The sequence below is a fragment of the Spermophilus citellus genome (genome assembly GCF_964194105.1).
Source record: "Spermophilus citellus genome assembly, chromosome: 5".
Lineage (NCBI taxonomy): Eukaryota > Metazoa > Chordata > Mammalia > Rodentia > Sciuridae > Spermophilus > Spermophilus citellus.
In genome coordinates, this window is record NC_138186.1 from 61,661,013 (window position 1) to 61,669,346 (window position 8,334).

The following is an 8,334-nucleotide window of genomic DNA, read 5'->3' on the forward strand; positions in this document are numbered from 1 at the left end:
CATTTGATGAGTCTGTTTTCCTCCACTACTGAAATAGGAGAAACCACTTTCATTTTCACGCAAGCCACTCTGTGATGTTATTAAGAGCAGGAAAGTATCTATTAATACACCTACTCAAGATGATATTTCTCTCCACACCATCCTGGCATTTGCATGCTGATAACTGTCTAGATGGCTAATACAAAGTGCACAGGGAATAAACCTTACATCGTTCTTCTTTTGTGGTTGAGCAGAGTTCATATGCGTAGTAGACTTTCGATAATATACTCCATGAACAGATTTGGATGCAAATATCCTATCTTTTCCCACCTCACTCACCATGGAACAAAGAATACCCTGTAGAAGCTTCAGAGGTTAGAAATACATCTCGTAGAAGAAAAAAAAAATCTCTGTGATCAACTAATTGACCCAGGGTCTACATGGAGCCTACGCCTAGCTACTAAGTGAACAGGAATGTATTTGAATGGAAGATACTTGGGTTATGAGATGGTTTCCACCACTTGGGAAGTTTATAGAATACCCAAGGGGCATGTACAGCAAGCCTCAGAAAGCCATTCAAAGGAGCCAGCTAACCTGACAGCTTTATAATGTCCTCAGATTCAGAACTAAGTAGGCAATTAAAGCTTTGTCCATGTGAAATGCAGCATTGAATTAAATCACCTCTGAGCTCCTTTTTGGCTTTAACTTTCTTCAGTCATGGTAAGCTTCAAGACCCTAAGAAATAATTATTGTGTACACCTAAGAGAAAGAGATGGAGAGAGGTGATAGGAGGAGAAACTCATATCCTGAGTTATTTTAATGTTTTCCGCTTCTTCATTTGCAAATTGATTCTGGCCATCTTCAAAGTATAGATTGAAAAGAAAAGCTTAACAGAAGAGCTTCAAGTGATGTTGAACATCTGAATTGAGTCTTTTCAGCATGATGTTAAGTACATGATGGAGAAGTCCTATTTTAAAATGTGTTTATATGAAACTTCACCTTATTCCAGAAGAGATTTAGGTGATATAAACTGAAAGTAAAAATCAAAAAAGCAAGAAAAGCAAAGTTGGGACAAACTCCAACAAAGATGTCATGTAACAGATCAGTGATATTATGGCAAGTTCCCTGTCCCGAAGCCACATATTCAAGTATAGCATGAAATATGCAGCCTAGCTATAGGATTTCTCTCTCCTTCAGTTTGCTCAACAATTTCTCAAAGTATTCTGTCATTGGAGCATGTCCCTTGTGAGCATCACACATCATTCTGAGGATGATAAACAGATTTTTCCATTTTATAAGGGGATTGATAGAAACTTGAAAGGATTCACTAATTCCCCCATAATGAAATAGTTTGGGCATAGTTCATAATTAGGACCTTTAAACAAACAAAAAAATGGGCTTTTGAAAATTATATATCATTTTTCCTGTATGACTTTAAAAATTTAAATAAGCATCTATCTTTGAGTGCCTTAAAGGTACTTCTTCCTGAAAAGAACATTAATTAGCACAAATTCTATCCCCATAATTTTGTTTTTATGAAATTTTAGTTTTCATATCCTGAGTTATTTTTTATTTTATGTTTTCTGCTTCTTCATTTGCAAATTGTTTCTGGCCATCTTCAAAGTATAGATTGAAAAGAAAAGGTTAACAGAAGAGCTTGTAGGGCTCATTTACCAAGATGAATTCCATTTAAGCAGAGATTTAAGGAATATAGGGAATGAGAAATGCAAAAGTTTGTGAAGAAGGTGATTCAGCAGTGGGCTTAGGGCGAAGATTTTGAAGCAGGAAAGAACTTCAAATTTTGAGAAATAAAAAATAAGGAGGAGAACAGTTTGTCCAGCACAATGTGTGTGAGGCAGTGAGTTGGGAACTGAGGTCTGAGGAATACTCAGGGGTTAGATGATATAGGCATCAAAAATAGGGAGTCTAGAGTAATCCTGAAGATGAGGAGTGATCAATTGCCGGGGGTAGGGGGGGTGGGGGGGCTGAGCAGCTTAGCTACAGGAAGTGATTTTCTATTGGAAAAGTTCTGTCTGGCTGCTGGAGACCAGGCAGTAGGAGCATGGAGCTGTAGCAAGTGACTCTAAAGAACATCTGAACCTGTGGCTAAAAGGCTGGGTGCAGTGGTGTATGCCTGTAATCTCAGCGACTAGGGAGGCTGAGGCAGGAGAATCATGAGTTCAAAGCCAACCTTAGCAAAAGCGAGGTGCTAAGCAACTCAGTGAGACCCTGTCTCTAAATAAAATATAAAATAGGGTCGCATGCCCCTGAGTTCAGTCTCCAGTACCCCTCCCCCTAAGAAAGCATGGGAAGGTGGTTGGCAACCATGATGCTGGTGTAATTTGGAGAGTTGGGCCTGGGGGTTAATAATGATTCCACTATTATCAAAGTAGCAGTTGTAAAAAGTGTCCTGGTTCTCTTCCCTGAAGATTTACATCCAGGAAATCTTGTGTGGTATCAGAAAACTTCTATTTTTTACTGGAAATCTCATGATCAGGCATATTCAGCAGATACAAGCCTCAGTTTGGCTAGGGACTTGCTTAAATTAGGGAGGGAAGTCAAGGGTAGTAACTGGACTTTGAATTTGTTTAGTACCTTACAGTCCACATAGTGCTTTTACATAAGGGTCTTATGTGGTTTTCGTAACCTCTGAAGTTCTGTGGTAATTTCAGAACTGAGACCTACAGTGCATGTGGTAGCAGTGGATGAAGAGAGCCCTTTCCCCCATGACCTGTCAGCTGCTCTCTTCACTACACATGCCAGCTGTATGGATGTCGATTTTATCTACTCTTTATAATCATGCACCTAGTGAATGAACAAACAGGATATGCATAATCATATCCTCCAAATGATAGAAAATGTAAGTTCTGCTGAATTGGATATGACATAAATTTTCCTGGGACTCCAGCTCACCCTGACTATTGTTCAAATTCAGCAAGATTTTTCAGAATGTAATGTCTGTAATCTCTAACATCTATCATGGTCAAATACTGCACAGAGTACCTTACTTTCTTTACCTCACTTATCTGACAATAATCCTAAGAGGTTGATACTATAACAGGCCCCGCTGTGCAGATGAGGATATGAATGCTCAAACAGGTTGAGACAATTGCCCAAAATTGCTCAATAACTGAGTGGCAGCTTAAGTAGTCAAATTCAGGCCTGGCAGATTCTAAGATTGAACTTGATGGCCTCTACCATCCCTTCAATTCTTAATAGCCCATGGATCTAAGAAGCCTGTTTTGGTTTGCACATGAGGTGTCTCCCAAAACTCCTGTGTTAATGCAGGAGGTAAATGATTGGATTGGGAGAGCTGTCAATCATTCCATCCTAGTTTGAATGGACTTACTGGGTGGATAACTGCAGACAGGTGCGTGTGGCTAGAGGAGGAGCGCATGCCCTGGAAGAGAGCATCTTCCCCATGCCCCTTTCACCCTCCCTCTCTCTGCTTCCTTGCTGCTATGAGGAGATCTATTTTCTTTGTCCTTATCTTCAGTCATGATGTCCCACATCACCTTGGGACCAGAGTAATAGAGTCAGCTGACTACCTATGAACTGAGACCTCTAAAACCAGGAACTGCAGATAAACTTTCCCTCCTCTAAGTCCTTGTCAGGTATTTTGGTCATAGCAATGCAAATCTGACTTGAAAAATGTTCCAATTCCCCAATGCACCTGCTGGCCTTGAAGCTTGACACTGAAATTAAATTATCAAGGCACAAACATTATCAGCATCAACAGAATACATCCAGTCCCAATTGTCTTCCCCACTGTTTCCAGATCTGAGATCTTGGTGCTCCTTATGCACTAATGTTTTGGTAATGATTGTGCATCCCTAGGAATGGTTCTACCAATGGGGTCATGTCCCAGCTCTCTTAGATGTTGAGGCCCACAATCCAACCATATAGCTATATTATGGAGGAAGATGAAAAACAGCATAATTTAAAAATTATGCCCAAGATTTCCAGGTAATTTCACATTGGCTGACTGTCTTAAACTGTTTTAGCCAAACTTTCATCATTGAATACCTATCCCTTCTTTACCATGAGCAAAACTGATGGATCCTGCCCTATTTTTCAACTGTCACAAATACGATGTGCATTTTTTATTTAATATAAGTTCCTAAGTCAATTATATAACTGGTTTTGTTAGACATATGTAAATATCTTTGCTCCAGATATAGCAGCCTTGGGTATTGCAATTCCTTCTTCCATCCAATAAAGTAAAAGATACTTGCCCTGTTGGCATCATTTTTCAGAGATAAGGAGAAGGCTGCTTCCATTGACATCATTTTCCTAGTACAGAATTGGTTAGCAGTAATTTGATGGTGTCAGTGTTTCCTGAAGATAAAAACATGCAAACAAAATGAAATGTTTTAATAACTGTAACTCCTTATAGTAAAATCCCAAAGTTAAAAGCAATTATTGTTATAAAATGATTGGGCTGGAAAGGAGCACAGTATTGGAAGCAACTCATCCATCCATCTGTACTAGGCCTAAGCCACTTTCTAACAGATTCGGCAGACCCACAAGCAGATTAGGGAACAAGAAATTTGATGGAGCAAAGTATTTAATAATCAGAATCTATACTCAGCCCCAAAGTACAGCCTCGGAGAGGCTGGTTTTATATTAAAAGTCTCAGGCCCCAGGAAAGTCCTCAGGTCAGGGCAAACCAGGACAGTTGGCTCCTTCCGAGTCCAGCTTGGAGATGTGGGGAGTTAAGGCCAGCCCAGTTTGACTCCCATAGACTGGCATGAAGGTAGTGGTTTCCCAGAGGACCCACCAGAAGATGGAGGAATAAATGCTGGGCAGGCAAGAGCAGCACAGCAATGTCCTCTCCATTTGCCTTTCTAGATGAGATGCCCCTTGAGAACAGAATATTTTTGTATCCTTTGAAAAAATTGAGCACCATGCTTTCCGCATAGAAAACCCTCAAAAGAATTTCTGCTGCTTTTTTCACAACTTTATTAAATATCAGAAAAAATATAGTTTAATGAAGGTTACACAGAAAAAAATTTTTAAAACATAGTGTAGTATCAATCTTAACTGAGATTATTTAAATATAATATTGCTAAAAATAGGATAAGTGAAGAGTTTTACTTAAATGAACTTTCAAAGTCACTAATGTGCGATGATTTCCTAAGGTTCTTTCTTCTCTTATATTAAGATAAAAACCTGCATTTTGTTTTCTTTATAGTAATATCTATTAAAAAATGAACCTTAAAATATGCTCCTAGTGATTGAACTTTGATTCTTTAGTTTCATTTTTGTGGTTATTTAATTAGAGCTAAGCAGTGGACAGAAGTTGTTTTTCTTGGGCGGGGTGTGGCTTTTGCTCTGAAACCTTTTTCCTAACATCTGACCTAATTCCTGCCAACAATGAGTTATACGTCACAATTAGGAATTTAAAGGAGAAATAATTGCATAAAGAGCTTTATCTTTAACTTTGAAAAGGATTCGATTTAAAACATATTTTGTGTTAATAAACACTAAATCTTGAGTCTAGTTCATGATTAAAAAAGAAACTAACTCTGACTACTTCCAAATCTGACATTAAAAATGGAGACAAAGACTCTAGTTGAGTTAATTTGTGTGAATTTAGCCAAGTCAGTGCTCTCTGGGAATGCAACATTCATTTGTAAATAATGAATTCAGACTATTGCCTTTAACTCATTTCAGTCTATAACACAAAATGGGTGCAAAGGCTTTATGTGTAAAATTCCCTTTTCAAAAGCTGAGCTAAAGAACGCAAGTGAATATTCTTAAATACATTATCTATGTCTAAAACCCACATTAGAAATGAATTTGTATTGCTGCTACATTTTATCATTAAATTCCTACAATGAATTTATAGTAAACTTTATAGTGGACTTCTAAGCATCCTTTCCATCTCCCTACCACTGAGGGAAAAAGTAGAGTTCAGGAAATCCTGTCCATCGCTGTGCTCAAGGTGTGGACCTAATTACTGGTAACTGCATATTCTCTGCATGCTTAGATTTGAGCATGTGGCACTATTCTAGTCAAACTGATTGAAGGAGATGGTGCCAGAGGTTTTTGAGATAAAAAAAATCCCAGAAGCCACTTCTGTCACCCAGTAGAGGTGAAAAATGAATCATCTGGCTCCTGTAGTTATCTTAAAACCAGTACAGGAGCCAGAAGTCACTGTATAAGAATCCAGGACATGATTAACATTGTCTGGTTGTTAATTCAACCAGCCCTGAAGTCTCCCCTTCCTCTGGATTCCTTGTTCCACAACATGGTAAGTATTTATTATTTAATCCCATTTGAAACCATATTTCTCTTTTGGTTGAATAGTAATATATGGGGGAATAACAGAAGCCTGGTGCCAGAAGGTCCTCATGTGTCATTTTGTCCCTCTGTTCTTGACCACTGATTCTTACAAAGGAAGTGACCAGACTACATGGGACTCTCGGATCTGATCCAGCCACACAGGCAGTACCAGTGGTTGAAGGTAGCCCTTTCCTTTGATGACTGGCCAGTTATTATCTATCATTGACCCAAACAAACAAAAAAAAACCAAAGAAACAGAAACAAACAAACAAACGTACAGTTTGCAAAGTTCCTCTGTACTGCTGTGCTTAAGGTATGGACTACACGTTATCTATATGGCAGTCAATTTTGTCTACTATTTAAATAATTATGCCCCTAGTGAGTGAAAAAAACATGATGTGCATAATCATACCCCCAAATGTCCAGAAAATACAAGTTCTACTGAATTGGATATGATACAAATTCTCCTAGAACTCAGGCTTACCCTACTGTTCAAATTGGGCAATATTTATTTTCAGGTCATAATGATCATTTCTAAAACTTAAAATGTTCAAATACTGTGCTGAGTACCTTACTTGCTTTACCTCATTTATCTAAGAGGTTGGTACTGTAACACTTTATTGTGCAGATGAGGAAATAAATGCTCAAACAGGTTGAGACAATTTCTCAAGATTTTTCCGTAACTGAGTGGCAGAGTAAGTATTCAAATTCAGGCCTAACAGATGCAAGAATTTAGCTTGATCTGACAGCCCATGGACCTATGTATGGTACCCCAATTCCCCAATGCACCAGCTAGCCTTGAGGCTTAAAACTGGAAATAACTTATCAAGGTACAAACTAACAATCAACAGAATATATCTAGCCCCAATTGTATTCCCATTTGCTTCCAGATTCTTGGTAATGACCTTACTTTCAAGCTCAGACCAATGGGCCAAGCTCAGACTTTGATATCTAGGGTTACTATTGCAAAGAACTGATCCAGGTACTGGGTTTATAACTATTAAGTCCTTAACACCTGAGGATATTGCATGTGATTAATATTCTTAATTCATTGAATTGTACTTCTGGCTGGGGACATCTGGTGGAGATAGAATTGTGAACCAGAATTAAAATATTTATCCTAGAACTTGCATTTTAATGAGTGTGAGCAATAAACCTAGAGCACATTAAAATATCCCACTAGATCCAACAATGATTTATGAGTACTTCTATGCCAGGTTCTGTGTTTGGCACTGCAGATAAGAGAAAAAAAGAGACTATTCTCTCTTTGTGCCTAGGCAACCCAAATAAATTTACATCTGTAATTTCTTTTTTTTGCTTATAAGTTACATTATTTAACTGTTTGACTTACTTTCTTATTAAAGGCAGGAGCCTCCCCCCCATCTAACAAAAAATGCTCATTTCCCAATTGTGTGAAAAGACAAATCATAACAAATTTAACGTGAAGATTTTGATTGGCTTTTATTTGAACTTCTTGAATCTGGCAACACCTTATTCTCAGCAGAATCAATGTGAGGATAAGCTGAGCCGAAGAGTGGTTTCAAAGAAAAGGGCACAGGAAAGTAGAAACAGAACAAAGGGGGATTATTTCGAAGATACTTTGTAAAGCTGGAAGCTGAGGGGCTTTTCTTTTAAAACTGTTCAGTTTGGGAATTTAGCTATTAACCTTGGAACTGGCTAAAGTTTCTCTATACCTGTGCAGAACTATGTGGAACAGCCAAAGCCATATTTCCTGTGGCCACCTAAAGAGTCAGATCAGAGTAACTAGGGGAAACTGGGAATGGTAAGGGGTGGATTTGGCAACTGCCAAAGGACTTTCAGGCACTCGTTAGAATGATAAGGAAAGCACGAAGTGGGAGAGAGGAACAAACCTGTTCTCCTAGGTCGGGTTCAACCCCATCAAAACACCTGTCTCCAGGTGCTACGTGAATCTAACCAATCAGAAAGGGAGTTACAATAAACACTAGCTCCGGCATCCAATCCAAGAAAATGTCTCGGACTCCGCCGCGGGGCCGGCTAGCGCTAAGCTTGTTCGCCTTCGCTCGCAGGACAGCTGCGCACTCTTGC